General features: G+C 41.8%; 1 protein-coding gene across 6 annotated transcripts in view; it reads left to right on the top strand.

Moving 5' to 3' along the window:
• The window catches only part of Iqch (IQ motif containing H), a 182,362-nt gene that overhangs the window by 127,754 nt on the left and 41,815 nt on the right, over positions 1 to 12,793 (top strand). The gene's annotated exons all lie outside the window — the stretch shown is intronic.

The raw sequence follows: 12,793 nt of genomic DNA, 5'->3' as shown, positions 1-12,793 counted from the left end.
TTTTTTTTTTTTTTTTTTTCTTGCCAATAGTTCACTGACAACTCAGATTATTGTTGTTTTATTTAAATAGAATCTTGGGAAATATTTCAGAAACAAAAGTGTCTAAGTAACCATGCAGTCAATCTCATCTGCCCTTCCCCTCTTAAAAGATAAAATGACGCCAACAACACCGGTCCTGGGTTCCTCTTGCTGAACATGTAGGTCCTCCTCCACCTCCTTGTGGATAGGTGGGAACTTCCCATCTTAAAATGGGGGAGCGGGTGATGATTTTATACGTCTTCACACTTCTAGGGCACAAGGAGGCACCAGAAATAGTATATATGTATAATTCCACTCTATATTACCACCTATATGGGCTTCTGAGAAAGCGATCCCACACCAGTCCTGTACATCTGACCAACCTTCTCTCATCTAATCCACCCACCCAACCTCCCTCAATCTCTCTTGTTTATTGGGTCACTTTCTACTAGAAATATGCTGCCTTAGGCCTGAAATACTCCAGTCAGGGTCTCACTATATAGTCCCAGGATGGCTTCAAACTTCATCCTCCTGTCTTGGCATCCTAGATGCTGAAGTTATAGACATGGACCACCCCCTATCCTTTCTGCCTTTTCTTCTGACTGAGTTAGCCCCCTTTCCTACCCATAATATTTCATCACAGGCCACACTTTCAAGGGGAAGCCCTTCCTGACTTCCCTGGCAATATCAAATTCCCTGTTTGGGGTTCTCATATCATTATGTACTTCACTTTTCCTATCACTTATCTCAGTGGCAATTCATCTGATTCTGTGTCTTCAGCTGTAGACACAAGCTCCCTATGTCCTCTTGTGGTCCCTATTGTTTGCTAAGCAGTATCTCTGCATTGGGCCAACAAAGGAAGTCAGCAAATACTTACTGGGTGAGTGAGTGCCTTCTAGTGCATTATCTTGTTTCAAGCAGTGTTTGTAACTGATAATGGTTGCTAGCCCTTCTACCCATCTTTATTTAATTGTCAAGCCATAAAAATAATTGTCTGGTCATGGTTTTGGTCCCCTTTAAACTGAGGCGTGAAAGTTTTGATTTGTAGAATCTCTTACTATATAAAGAATTCATTCTTTGACCTACGTGTTACAAATACTTTCTTTTAGATTGTCATTTGTGTCTTCTCTCACACAGATGCACACACACACACACACATACACACAAACACATACACACATATATATATTTTACTTGCTCAATGTAGCCATTTGGCTTATTGGATCCAATCTCCAGGCATACCTGCCACATCCTTCACTCATCTCATGTGTGCTCCCACGAGCCCCGTGGACTCAGACAGCAAAGCCCACCACCAGTGCTATTTGTGCTAGCTGGCTGTCATTACACTTTAATTCAAATAGCCAAACAGAATTATTTTCAGTTGTATCAATCTGGACTTATAATTTTCCCCTATCCTTCCATTTTCGTGGTTGTAAAATGAACAGGTTAGCCATCTTAACTTCCAAGGAAATTTCAGCAAATTACGTATTTCAATAATATTTTCATAGTAGTTGTTTTCTGTAACTGCAAATTCAAATTTTAATAGAATACACTTTTGAAAATTTATGAAAAAAATAAAAAAATTTATGTAGACATACTAATCACAAAGTGGCAGTATTTTAAATATCCTAAATTTTAATAATAGAAAGGTTTTATAGAAAGTATCCTATGTAAATGGAAGCGAATACTGTGATATTAAGTCTCATGTTTTTGAGGAATATTTAAAAGTAAGCATTCTATGCCGAGCCTTCCTTAACTCAGTTGGGATCATGGAGGACTTAGATGGAAAAGTAACTGCTCTGTAGCAGTAGAAGGCTGAAAGCAAATCAGAAACAATATATACAATGTTACAATTTTATAAAAAGAAATATATACACACATATACACAGAGCGAGAGGATCCTGAAGATACACAGTAGAACACCACAGCCTTGTTTGTGCCTGGGAAGATGGAGGCCATGCTAGGCAGAGGGAAGGTCCCTTCCACACCTCACCTGGCAGGAGAGCTTTGCAGATGTCACTAAGTTATGACTTCAACAGTGAGATGGGAGGTTATCTTGGATTATCTAGGGACCAGTGACTCGCAGGTTTCTTTGAAGGAAAGCTGTAGGGAGGGAGAGAGTTAGGGGACACTACACTACTGACTTTGAGCTGTCTGTCCTTTTGTGCCACCTTTCACCAGCAAACGCGTGGCAGTCCATTACGACAGAACTAGGGAAGTAGCAAAGAAAATGGCTGCTGTTTCGTCTTCTGTGCTTTCTGCATTTCCCTTTTTCTGCATATAATTTCTGTGTTTATATTTATTCATTTGTTTTGGTGCTGTGGGCTGAACCTCCGGCTTTCTCTATGCTAAACTACACCTAGTCCCCACATTCGCATATTCCAGAGTAAACAAAGATGTGATAAATTCTAATCAGAGAAATATATGAAAAATGATAATCATAGATTTGTGTAGAGTATTGTAGTCTGCAAAGCACATTTGTGTACATGATTTCACTTACATATATCTTAGAATAGACAGGAGAAGCAGAAAACTGCGGTGCCTACGTCCATTCACATTTTTTTTTTTTTTTAATTTTTGCTGGCCAGCCCAGTTGGGACCTGTAATTTACCATGCTTGCATGATAGGACCAAAGGAGACTAGGACCGAGAAAAAGTGTATGAATAAGCGGGTGCACTAAGGACAAGCCCACAGTTATAAATTAACTCTAGAATTAAAAAGGTGAAAAGTCTGTCACCACTGCAGGAGATGAGAATGAGAGTCTAAAGAAGGAGAACGGAAGAATGTTTCTTGAAATGTGGGATTTATTAAATAATAGATGCCAGACATCCAGCCTGGGATAAAGACTGAGATTCTGCTTCTAAATAAATGAATGAATGAATGAGAATGGGAGTGTCAGGCAGAACACAGCATTGGCTGGGAATAAAAAAGAAGAGGGCTGGTCCTGGAGAATGAGCCGGCGGAACTTGATACAGTTTCCAGCAGGGTGCTAGGTCTAAGACTTCAGGGCACTAGAAACCGGGAAATCCCAGGCCTTTAGGGACGGCATGCAGAATACACGGTACTCTGGGAGACCGTTTTTGTGGTAGCCCTGTTAAGGATCTGGCCCTCTCACCTGAGATTGAGGGGCGAGGTTCTGCTTAGAGTTATGGAGCGGACAGTTCTAGGAAGAACATCAACTACCTCCCAAAGATTTGGGTTGAGGAAAAGATAGACCTACTCTTTGAACAAACACATTCTGAGGGCCTACACTAGATGTCTCCCATCAAGGGAACAGAGATAAACAAGCTATGGGTGCTGTCAGCTACTTTATATCTTTCATACAGTTTGACTTGCTATAGTTCATGGTGGTCTGTACTCTTTCTGGTTCATAGGCATACATAGTACCTCTGTGACTTTTTATATCAGCTAGAAAATGCATTAAGGTTACTTGCATGTTCACGCTTCCATGAGAGTTATCACGATGGCAGTGCCCTTAGTTTAACTACCTAATTAGTATTTGTTAGTAGAAGGGCTTTTGGAACTTCTAGGAAATCCAGCTCTTTGGAGCTTACTCATTTAGGCAAAACACTAATGAAACAAGTGTTTATTGAGCATCTATTATGCACACGCCATTATAGCAGGTGCTAGAAAAGCTGCAGAGATAATAGCGATGGGAAAGCGCCTGCCCTCAGGGAGTACACGATGTCGCCAGGGAGACAAGCCGGAAAAATGAATCACAAGAAAAGGCTTAACTGACAACTTCAAAGAACAATAACAGAGACATCAAAAAAGGTAATGTCAGTTTAACTGCCACAGCACTTGCTGTGTGCATTCAGATAAGAGCAAGGTCCCTTCTGTTTGGAGCAATCAAGGGAGGCTTTCGCAGAATAGGTGGGATAGGAGCTGAAGGATAATTAAGATTGAAGGAGGGTAAGGAAGAGTGTGCTCTAAGTAGGAGGAGGTTGTAAAGGGTAATAGTAAAAGCCATGCACAACACATAGGGAAGAAAGATGATTATCTGTGTTTTACAAGTGTCTTACCTCATATAAATATGAATTCACATAACATCTAAACAAATAAACTGTCAAAGATGCAGTCTACTGACATCCCGGATTTAAAAACGCTTTGCTTGTAGATAGCTGTGAAGTGTACATGCACGGGTTCATTTGTGTGTACGTATGGGGGGGGGGGGGAGTGCCCACTCGTGTGTGTGCCTGTGTGTGGAGGCCAGGGGTTGTCATCAGCTGTCTTCCACAATCACTCTCTACCCTTATTTTGTTTTGAGATGGGATTCCTAGATGGCCTGGAACTCACTGTGTAGACCCAGCTGCTGTCAAGCCATGTGCCTCCTCTCAAGTGCTGATTTAAAGGCATTTGCCACTGTGATTTTTTTTTTTTTTTTTTTTTGAGACAGGATCTGGAACTTGACTGCCTAGCCAGTAAGTTTCAGGGATCCTCCTGTGTCGCTTCTCAAGGGCTGGAATAATAGGCAGTCACCACCACTCCTGGCTTTTCCACATGGGTGCTGGGGATTGGGCTCAGGCCTCAGACGTGAACCTAGGCAGGAATTCTGTACTACACTCCTACCCAAATACAATCTTTTAAACATATTGATTTATTTGTTTGTTTATTCACTCTTCTCATCCTGACCACAGTTCTCCCCCCTCCCCTTCCTCCTGTCATTCCAGTCCCTCGTCCCACCTTCTCTCTTCCCCCATATCTATGGCTCCTCCATTTCACTTGAGAAAAGAGCAGGTATTGCAGGGATATCAACCAAACACGGCACAAGACTGGGCACACACCCTCACACCAAAGCTGGGTGAGACAACCCAGTAGGAGGAAACGGGTCCCAAGAGCAGGCAAAAGAATCACAGAAATAGCCCCTGCTCTACTGTTAGGTATCCCAAATAACACAAAGCTATACAACCACAATGTATGTGCAGAGGACTAGGTCAGACCCACAACAGGCTCCCTGACTGTCACTTGAGTCTCTGTGAGTCCCCACATGCCCTGGTCAGTTGATTCTGTGAGCTGTGTTCTTGTGGTGTCCTTGACCCCTCTGGCCCAACATAATCATCATCAGAGAGACTTCATCCAGCAACTAACAGGAACAGATGCAGAGACCCACAGCCAAACATTAAGGCAGGGCTCAGGGAATCCTACAGAAGACGGGGAGGAAAGATTATAGGTCCCAAATTCGATCTTAAAGAACAGAGTTGAGATTAAAAAAAAATAGCTACGAGTGCTTAGTCATGGCCCCTCATCAATAGGACAATCAGAAAAGATGACTTATCACGAGGTAAAAATTGGGAGGAAAGACAAAAATGGAGTGGCTGGTGTATATCAGACCATATGCTTTTTACCATTGATATATGAGGACAAGAGTGTAAGGGGAGGGGATTTGACTTGAGATTACAGCTTCAGAGTCTTCAGTCTACGGCTACTTGCCTCAACTGCTGTAGGCCTGAAGCAAACTGAAGTACCATGCACAAGAGGCAGAGGACAAACTCCATCCTTCAAGCCTTACCCACCAAGTAACCTACATCCCCCAACTAGGCTCCACCCTTCACAGTTCAGTCAAAAATACCTCCCAATAGTACAGTCAAAACTTTAACCCACTGATGGTTTAACCCATGTGTGTCATAATTATACCTGAAAGTCCCACATCCAAATGCAAGTTGTATCAGGGACCTTTCATGGGGCATATCAAACCATTTATTTCGAAAAGTGTTTCTGTGGGTTTCTAAATACAGAGTCTTATCCTGCAACAGAAACATCACCTAAGAATATTTCATTATGATGCTACCACAGCCTCTTCACTCCGGCTAGTATGATACTTTAGACAATCCACTGGGCCTTGAGCTATCATTAACAAGCGGAAAATCCCTGCCCTGCTTCTCACAGGATGTTCTGAGAGCCTGAGCAGATAGAGACAAGGTGCTCTGGTTACTAAATCAAATGCTGTAAGCACATGTAAAACTGTCACAGAGACCCTCAGCAGGTTCTCTAACTGTAAGCGGAATCTGAATCAAATTAGCATTGTTTTTAAAAACTCAGCGAGCATCACCGTCTCAAAGTGATATATAAACATCAAACACGAATACATTTATTTCAGAGGATGCAAAACCCGAGGTCTCCAGAAACATCATAATTCCTTCTTGTTCATTTCTGTAAGCCCAGCACCTAGCACCCTGTCTGGCAGATAATAGATGCTGAATAAATATTTATTAAATGAATGAATGAATACTTCTCCTCCAGTCCCCCTCTGGTAATATCATTTGCGAGAGCTTCTTATCTTTGTTTTCAAGATATATAAGGAATTCACCAAGGGAGCTCAATGAGATTTACTTTCCCTCTTTAGGGAAGGTATTTTATTTATATATAAGACGGTTAATAGTGTATATCTAAATTAAAATTTAATAGGCCTTTGGTATAAACAGAAGTGCCTATTAGTCAGTGTTTCTAAATGCTATAACAGGCACACTGTTAATCACAACTTAATACCTAGTGAAAGGGAAGTAGATCCCAGAGGATCCTGAAACAGTAAAGCCCTTGTAAAGGTTTGTACCTTTGTCAGTGATAGAGACCTGCAGCATCCAAGTGATGATGATAACAGTGACGATGGGCAGTAGACACCAGCACACGGTGACGGGTTTATAGTGTGAAATTACATCAGTGTCGATTAGTGAACAAGCGGCCGACTTGGCTGTACGTAAGTATTGCCATACGTGGTTATTCTTAAATGTTTCATTAGCTTTCTTACTTTCCAAACCCTAATGTTCAGGAAGCTTAAAGCCAAGCCTGAGCCTCAGACCTCCGCGGGGCAGCCCGTGGACCTGTATATAGTGAGCTTGTTTCGGTTACCTTTCTCCTACTGTTATGAGCACGCCTACTAGAGAAACAGTGTAAGGGGTGAGTCCAGTTTTAGAGGGTTCAGGCCAAAGTTTCTCAGCCCCATTCACCTGGGCAGAACCTTAAGGTGGGCTCCTATGGCTGACGAGTTTCTTTACCTCCTGTTGTACAAGAAGAAGAGAGATACGCATAGGGACCTGGGGAAGATAGGGATCTCAAGGACTTGCCTCGAGCAAGGTCCTTCCTCAGCTCTACTCCACCACCTGACGTCCCCAGAAACCCCCAAAACGTCGTTAATTTTCAGAGCATGCACATTTGGAGGGGATACTTCATATCCCAAGTCACAACAGCCTTGTTTATGTTCGTTGTTTCTCCCAGTGCCTCTCACACCCTTGTTTCCTTTTCGAACGAAGACACTTCTGTCTCCAGAAACACTTCCGGAGCAGAGGAAACCTGGGCATGCTCACTCCTGCGCGCTGCTCAGAAGATGCACATTTCCGCAGCACTTGGGGCCAGTGAGCATGAGGGCGGGGAAGCGTTCCTGTTAAAGCTGAGAATGAGCAAATGGCTCCCTATACAAGGGTGTGCCCCTGCCATGGCAGAATCCAGGCTGACGATCTCCTCCCACCTCAGTTGGCACCTCACTATCTATCAGATGAGTGTTCCCTTGCAAGGCTGTCCTCCTCTCTCTCTAGCATCATTGAGGTATAGCTGACAAATTAAAATCAGAGGTGTCTAAGGTACACAGTGCAATATTTTAATGTATATGATCACTGTTAAGTGGTTATCACAAGTTCACTAACACACCCATTACCTCATATGACTGCTTTGCTTGTGAGAAATTACTCCTGTATGCCAGGCTTCAGGCACACAGGATTATCCGCTACCATCACAATGACACACAGTATCCACAGTATCACACAGTACTTTTTAATGTTTTATTCAATTTGAAGTATTTCTCCTACCTCCCGACCCCTGGCAGACATTTTTAGGTTTTATATGTAGGTAAAGCCATGTACGCTTGTCTTTCTGTGCCTAGCTTATTTCATTTGTCATAGTGTCCTTCAGGTTCACTCATGTTGTCACAAACGTTAGAATTTCCTTTTCGATGGCTAATACTCCATTTTGTGTGTCTACATCTGTATGAGTATATACCACAATTTCTTTATCTATTAACCAATTGATAAACTGTCTCAAGATCTTGGATATGAATGATGCTGTATCTCTTCAAGATAATGACTTTATTTCCTTTGGGTATGTACTCAGTAGTGGAATTGCCGGATCTTATGACAGTTCTCTTCTTTTTACTTATTTCTAAAGATTTAGGGTTTATTATTATTATTATTTTTATCTTTTCTGAAGCTTTTTAAAAATCTTATATTTGTATTCTGCCTACATGTATGTATATGTACCACATGTGTGCCTGGTGCCCACAGAGGCCAGAAGTTCCCTAGAACTGGAATTACAGACAGTTATAAGCCACTATGTGGGTGCTGGGAACTGAATCCAGGTCCTTGGGAGGAGCAGCCATTGTGTAACTCCTGAGCCATCATTCCTCCACTCCTTCTATTCCTTTCCCTTCTTAGACACTGTGCTGTTTTCCATACTCGCTATGGTAGTTACAGTTATAATAATATACGAATCTCTCTATGGAACCCTGGATCTCCCGGAACTTGTGTACACCACACTAGTCTTGAACTGACAGGAATTCAACTGCCTTTGTTTCCTGAGTTCTGGGATTAAAGGTGTTTGCTGCCACCCAGACCTATCTTTTGGTTTTTGAAAGTGGCTTATACTAGTCTGAGGCTGAGTAACTTACAAAGAGATTTACTTAGTCAACAGTGCTAGAGGCTGAACTGGCACTTAGTCTGTGAGGGTCTCATGCCACCATGACATAGCATCTTGAGACAGTTTTCCAATTGGCTAATAGATAAAGAAATTGTGGTGTATACACATACCGATGTAGACACTGAGATAGCATCTCAATGCCAAAAGTACATCCAGATGCACATGAATTCTTTTCTTACCTCCCACACTGGCCTTCACTTCAGCTTGCCTTTCTTCTTCCTTCCTTTCTCTCTTTCTCTTTCTTTCTTTCTTTCTTTTTTTCTTTCTTTCTTTCTTTCTTTCTTTCTTTCTTTCTTTCTTTCTTTCTTTCTTTCTTTCTTCTTTTGCCTATTAATACACACCTTCCCTTCCCTTAAAATATGCTCAAAGTTCAATTCCATGTGGAAATCTACATTAGGTAAAAATTTCCCTTTAACTGTTCATGGTAAGACAGGAGCAAAAGAGCCAGAGAGAGACGCTCAGCAGGTAAAATGCTTGCTGTATAAGTCTGGCAACCTGAGTTGGATCCCTGGAACCCATATAAATGTGGAAGGAAAGAACCAACTAACCAACTCCATAAAGTGATTGAGAAGGAATGCCTGATTCTATTAGAACCATCTGCTCTGTAGTGAACTCACCCTTTCCACTCTGCGAGACCAGTATTAATCTATTCATGAGGATGGATCACCCATGAACTACTTATCTCCCACTAGAACATGACCCTTAAAAATTCCATCACCTTGGGGACCAAGCTTTCAGCACACAGACCTCTGTATGCTGACAGGGCGATGGACGGACCACGCCCACACCATGAGCTGTTCTAACAGATGTGAGGATCTCACAGTTCCAATATGCATTTCACTGACAATTAGTTGACCGTGTTTCCTATGTCTACCTCTTGTCTGTGTTCTTTAGAAATGGTCTGTTTAGTCTCCTACCCGTTTTCAAGTCAAGTTGTGCATTGTTGTTGAGCAAGTGGGCCCCACAAAACTGCCCTTCAGACTCAAACTTTAATTTTTCCTGGAGCATGAAGTTGGAATGATGATACCTAATGATACGCAAGATAATTTGCCTCAGATCTTACCTATTCCCCCCTGCAGTGAATATGGTGTTATTTGTGGATTTTATTTATCACATCCATAGGACTCTCCAAAACAAGTTAGTGACTCCATTTTCAACAAATGTATTCTTGTCCTACCCCTGACAGTCTGCCTTTATCCCAACTTGCGTTTCCTTTTTTTGTCTGTTAATATGCAAGTTTTAAATTCCCTTCCTTCAAAATTCAACTCTACATGGGAGCCTACCTTAATCCATCCCCTTTCGACTGCCGCCTAATCTTCTAGTTTCGTGGAGCTGAGGTGTAGTACCAATGGTCAGAGTGACTGCTCTAATGACCATTGTAAATTATTAGCCCTGATTTACAAATGAGGAAACTGTGGCTACAGTGCCACATTCAGGGTCACATTGCTATAAAGTGGCTAATTCAGGTTCCTACCATGGCTTATGTGACTACAAGCCTTTAGTGTTTCCCAGCAAGCACTGTAGCACTGCACAGACTTGGTGATGAGTCTTTTGTAAGCGCCATCCCCCCCCCACACACACACACACCAGAGAAAATGTCTATTTCCTTGCATTCCCTCAATATGCTTGTTGAATTGAGTTGAACAGCTTAAAGCAGGAAAACACATCTCCTATTTTTGTTAATATATTCCATCCTTGTGCTCTGCACATAAGGTAATCATTAAATGTTAATGACTAAGAGAAACGGAATAAAATCAGTGTTGTGGTAGCCATTTTTAAGCTTTAAGAGTTTAAACGTGCAGCCCATACACTATACCACAGCTGGGAGCGCCATATTGCCATTAAGCCAGAAGGTGGATTCACAGGATGGGAACATTGAAGACAGACACCGCAAGAATGGCTAAGTCAGTTTTCCAAACCACTTTCTGTAAGTAGCTGCTGCAGCACCCACCACCCCACACACCACCAATAATAATTTCACAATGATTAGCCAGCCTGTTAGGAGAGGGATCCCAGGAGACAATGTAAGAGGGGTGTAGAGTAACTGCTCAAGTATTTAGACAAAGTGGAGGTGACTCAAGCATTAGGTCAAATAGTAGGAGCACACAGGTAGGATCATTCTCCTTCAGTTGGTCAGAATGTAAAAGTGCTACTGGTGGCTCTTCCCACATGTACTTTATCGTTATTTATATAATTATATGGATAAAGTGCAGTCCACACTCCAGTACATATGGGCATCTGAGTGTCTATCAGGGATGGAAGTGCTATCTTACATTACCAGTGTCTGCGACTTTGCTTTCTTCACTCATAACACAGTTTCCTGTTTTGTTTTGCCAAGCCCTTCCTATGTAGCTTTTTAACTTAATTAAATATATAGGCAATTACTGACACCATCTGTCTTTGCAGAAAAAGAACAAGAAGTGGCACACAGGCCTGGAATTCTGAAGGGGCTCCTTTAACAAAATCTCCCAGCTTTGTCAGCAGTATCAGTTCTTAAGCACCCTTCTGTTATTTTTAATTATTTATATTTCTCTAGTAATAACTAATTTGAGCTAACTTAAAATGTGATGGCATCGGTATGTTTTTAAAATAAAATATCAGGTAATGCATGACTTTTCAGTAACACAACATAAACATGTGGTTGAACATCTGTTACTAGTACAGTCTAACACAGCACTTAAAATCCTTTATAAAATTACATGAATCTTTTACATAAATAGAAATGTTTTAACAATATGTATATTCCTTTCAACATATATTTCACTTCCTTAAACATAAGATTTACTATACTGTTGGGTCCAAATCCTTATGAACAAATAAAAAACAAAACAAAACAAAAAAACCCTTCCTGTGAGGCTGATCTGCCCATCATGCCAGACCTGACCTGAGCTCAAAAGAAAGACACTTTCCAAGTAAATAAATAACACTATGAATCCTCTAGTCATGTTGAAGACCTGGAGTATAGGGAAGAACATGCCACCCAAGCTTTCAGGGGGTAAGCATCAGAGTATGAACAAAAAAAGGAGGAAATATGAGAAAGTAATTTTACAATTGCTTTCTATGTAAAACACTTAGTGGGCACAAACAGCTAAAACTCAGATTTGGTACTTACAGATTTGATCATTGAGAGCCGTCTGGTGTATCCTCTGGAGATGAAAGCACGTTAAGAGCCAGTGCAGTGAATGAATGTGTAGAGAAGGGTAGGAAGAGAAATGGGATAGAAAAAAGGAAGGAGGGGAAATAACTTTCTCCAGTTAATTGTGTTTACTCATTTGTTAGGAATCTACTCAGGGATCATTGGTTCCAGAGAGGTGGTCAGTTACAAACAGCCTCTGGGGGCAGCTTGGCAGCCAGAAGGTTAGTTAACACAGGGCAGAGCCCAGGGAAGGCAGGTGGGAAAGCAAGACCCACCACACTTACTCAGATGGAACTCCAAGATGACTTTTAGTCAGCGTTGAATCTACCAGAATGTTTTCCAAGGCCCCAGCTTCACCCGTGTACTTCTGGAAAGAGCTTCAGGAGTTACTGATCTGAGGTAGGAGGCTTGGACAGTGTTTCTCTGTCCTGACAAATCTCTGGAAATATAATTCTCAAGGTACTCTGCAGATAAATGATAAGACGTGAGGAGAAGGATGGTAAGTGACCTCCCCAAGATCCACAGTCAATTGGGGGCCCTCCTGGCCTCAGAACTATCTAATAACTAGTGAAGCTTCCTGACATGAGCTCTCTGGCCCAACTCTGTCATCACTAGGATCAAGTGTGGCAGAGGAAAGCTAGGCTCTGGAGTTTAACCCCACCCTGGCTTAGCTGGGAGCTGACGGCACATTCCTGGAATCTTTGAGCCTCCGTTTCCACTTAGATTAAATACATATTTACTATCTACTCCACAAGGCTGTTGTGAGGATGATGAAAAATCCCACAGTGCCTTGCACTTAACAGCCCTTAGTACATGCTCCCCTTTCTCTCCCACATTTCCTTTCTGTAGTCTACCCTACATGAGATCAAATACAAAGTTTCCTAAATACCACAGCCATAAAAATGATGACGTAGTGTCTTGATAGAATGCTCACTATTTCAAACACGAGACTCTGTA

The sequence above is a fragment of the Arvicanthis niloticus genome, chromosome 26 (genome assembly GCF_011762505.2).
Source record: "Arvicanthis niloticus isolate mArvNil1 chromosome 26, mArvNil1.pat.X, whole genome shotgun sequence".
Classification (NCBI taxonomy): domain Eukaryota; kingdom Metazoa; phylum Chordata; class Mammalia; order Rodentia; family Muridae; genus Arvicanthis; species Arvicanthis niloticus.
Note: the sequence above shows the minus strand (reverse complement) of the source record. Positions and strands in the feature narration are given on the sequence as shown.